The sequence below is a fragment of the Mauremys mutica genome, unplaced genomic scaffold, assembly GCF_020497125.1.
Source record: "Mauremys mutica isolate MM-2020 ecotype Southern unplaced genomic scaffold, ASM2049712v1 Super-Scaffold_100084, whole genome shotgun sequence".
In the NCBI taxonomy this organism is placed as follows: domain Eukaryota; kingdom Metazoa; phylum Chordata; order Testudines; family Geoemydidae; genus Mauremys; species Mauremys mutica.
This window is the reverse complement of record NW_025423260.1, coordinates 585,514-588,961: the sequence shown is the minus strand read 5'-3', so window position 1 is coordinate 588,961 and position 3,448 is coordinate 585,514. Positions and strand designations below refer to the sequence as shown.

At 58.7% G+C, this 3,448-nt stretch overlaps 1 non-coding gene across 1 annotated transcript; it reads right to left on the bottom strand.

The window, feature by feature from the left end:
• Nucleotides 1-2,789: 2,789 nt before the first annotated feature.
• On the bottom strand, nucleotides 2,790-2,862 carry TRNAV-AAC. Its single transcript has one exon. It is a non-coding gene; the product is annotated as a tRNA-Val (tRNA).
• Between the last annotated feature and the right edge of the window lie 586 nt (nucleotides 2,863-3,448).

The following is a 3,448-nucleotide window of genomic DNA, read 5'->3' as shown; positions in this document are numbered from 1 at the left end:
AGCAGCGATTCACGCGGGGGCCCTGGCAGAGCCCCCAGCCCGAGCGGGGCGGGGCAGCCCCAGGGGAGCGGGGAGGCGCTGCTGCTGCTGCTGGCCCCGCCCCCCCCACCGACTCCTGGGGCTGTTTGGGGGGGGCTCACTCAGCCCCCCAGGAGCGGGGGGTGGAGCAGCTGAGCGGAGCCTGCCCAGCAAACAGCTGATCACAGCTGCGCCCAGGCTGACCCCGGGGAAAAGCTCCACGGAGGAGGCGCCACAAGCTGCCGGCAGCGGGTCATTCCCGGGGGGGGGTGAGCACCCGCCTGCAGCCGCCGCAGCTTCCTCCCCCCCCCGAAGTCCCCATGGGAGGGGGGAGGAGCAGCTTCCCCAGCCGGGGCTCAGGGCATTGGGGTGCCGGGCTCCCCCCCTGCGCACGCCTGGGCCCGGGACACTCACACACACACTCTGCCCCGGGGCTCCCCTGGTGCCCAGAGACCGATCAACCCCCCGCCTGCCCCACGGCCCTTCCCCGCCTGCAGCTCCGGCCTCTCCCCTCCCGCCCCACCAGCCGCAGCCAGGGGAGCCCCGGGCCCCAGGCTCTGTCCCGATCTGGAGCCCAGCGGGGCCAGGGGCAGCTCCTGCTGCAGCTGAGAACAGCGGCTCCGCTCCGGCCCGGGCGGCTCCAGCGCTGCCGGCAGCACGTGGCCACCAGGGAGCAGCTGCTGGGCCCGGGCTCCTGCGTCACAATGTGCCAGAGCCCCCCCCCAGGAGCTGCCCCGCCCCCGTCTGTGCCAGAGCCCCGTCCCCAGGAGCTGCCCCGCCCCCGGGCTGTGCCAGAGCCCCGCCCCCAGGAGCCGCCCCACCCCCGGGCTGTGCCAGAGCCCCGCCCCCAGGAGCTGCCCCGCCCCCGGGCTGTGCCAGAGCCCTGCCCCTGGGAGCTGCCCCGCCCCCGGCCTGTGCCAGAGCCCCACCCCCAGGAGCTGCCCCCCGCTCTGGGATTTGTTCTCCTGCCTCCTACTTCCCAGCACCCACCGCTCCCAGCAGCTCCCTTCCTGTGTCTGCAAACACCCCCCGGGCAGGCTGCAGCGCTCACTGGGGGCTGGCTCCAGTGGCTGAAGTTGCCTCCATCTCTAATCACCTGGGGCGGGGGTAGAGGGAACGAAGGGAGGAGATGGGCCCAGGGTGTGAAAGCAGAATTAGGGGGCAGGGAAAGAAGGACTGTTTGGAAAGGTGGATAGGAAAGGCTCCTGGGTGATCCAGATGGAGTCAGAAGCAGTTGGGCAGCAGAGGCTCAGATAAATTGAGGGGAACCCCCTGGGTGTCCCAGTGTTGGCCAGGGATTGTACAGCACCTTGCACAATATGGGGTCCGATGTCAGTCATCGTCTGTGCAGCACCTGGGAGCCCTAATGTCTGTTTCCTGATCACAGGCACTGGGGATGGAGTGAGGGAAACCTCAGCACCTGAAGGGTTAATGCAGCCCTGTGTGCAGCCCCTGCTAGGGTGGCCAGACAGCAAATGTGAACAATCGGGACAGGGAGTGGGGGTAATAGGAGCCTAGATAAGAAAAAGGCCCGAAAATCAGGACATCCTGTCACGCTAGTCCCTGCTGCGCTCATGAGGGGTTGGCTTAGAGAGTTGTAGTAATAACAGCAGCAAAGAGTCCTGTGGCCCCTTATAGACTAATAGACGTATTGGAGCAGGAGCTTTCGTGGGTGAATCCCCACTTCGTCAGATGCACCAATAGTCCCATATGGGCTAGTGGTCAGGATTCCTGGTTTTCACCCAGGGGGCCTGGGTTCAACTTCTGGTGTGGGAACAGTGCAGAGCTTTTCCCCAAAGTGGAGACAGGAAATGAAAGGAACCGGAAGGGATCCTGCCAGCAGAGGAGTTAGACAGTGTGGGGAGGGGATGCAGAGGTCTGAGCGGAGACCAGGGAAGGATCCCAGCAGTGTGGGAAGTTGAGAGCACAGGCCTGGCATGGGGGGTGGGGAGGGTGAATGTGTCCCTCTAAACCCATCAACTGCAGACTAGGCAGGACTGGAAGAATTACCTATTTGTTGGTAAATGTCAATTTCTGTGTAAAGGCACAACCCAATGGCAAAATATTTCCATCGATAATTATCAAAATTGGCAGATGGGCAAAGTAAGAAACATGCTGCTTGAGAACTTACCCTGTTGTAGGAGCAGCAGTGATCTGTGTGCTCCGTATAACCTGTATGCCCAAAAGGTCTGTTACACTCCCCCCACCCCCCGCTTGTCTCCTCTCCCTCTCTGAATGCCTGTGAAGTGGCTTTCCCCCTCCCCGCCCTCTTGCAATGCTTGTGGGATGAAGGGGCTGGCTGAACAGCTGGAAGAGCAGAAGAGCTCCTAGATAGACAAGGTGTCTGGGACTCTCATTAGGCAGCATTGTGAAAGCACAGCTGAGCACAGGGCCCCTTCCCCTTTTAAGGACCTGCTCCTCATGGCCTGCGACTGGAGATGACTTGGCTGCATCCAGTGGGTCACACTCCACCTCAGCCAGTGTCCATGCAGGGTCCATGCTCTGGGTGTGTGAGTGCTGCCTAATGAGAGTCCCAGACACCTTGTCTATCTGGAAGCTCTTCTGATCTTCAACCAGCCCATTCATCCCACAAGCATTGCAGGAGAGAGCGGGAGGGGGAGGGGGAAAGCCACTTCACAGGCATTCAGAGAGGGAGAGGAGACAAAAGCGAGGGGGAGGGGAAGTATAACAGACCTTTTGAGCATAGAAATCACTGCTGTTCCTACAACAGCAGGGACAGGCCACTAGGAGCTGAGAAAAGGAAGCCACCATGTTTCTGCCTGGCTTCGAACCAGGGACCTTTTGCGTGTTAAACAAACGTGATAACCACTACACTACAGAAACTCTGCCATGGGGCTGTGCCCTTCCCTTCATAAGAACGTAAGAACGGCCATACTGGGTCAGACCAAAGGTCCATCGAACTCTATATCCTATCTGCCAACAGTGGCCAATGCCAGGTGCCCAAGAGGGAGTAAACCTAACCGGAAATGATCAAGTGATCTCTCTCCTGCCATCCATCTCCACTCTCTGACAAACAGAGGCTAGGGACACCATTCCTTACATAGCCTGGCTAATATCCATTAATGGACTTAACCTCCATTAATTTATCAACAAAGAGAACATGTGGCACCTTAGAGACTAACAAATGTATTTGAGCATAAGCTTTTGTGGGCTACAGCCCACTTCATTGGATGCATGCAGTTAAAAATTCAGTAGGAAGATATATACACACACAGAGAACGTGAAAAAAATGGGTGTTGCCATACACACTATAACAAGAGTGATCAGTTAACGTGAGCTGTTATCAGCAGGAGAAAAAAACCTGATTTTGGGAGGGGAACAGGAGAAAGGACAAAGGAAGCAAGAGACGAAGAGAAAAGAGGGATCAGACAGTGGATGGAGCAAGAGGTGAAACAAAAAGGACAAACCC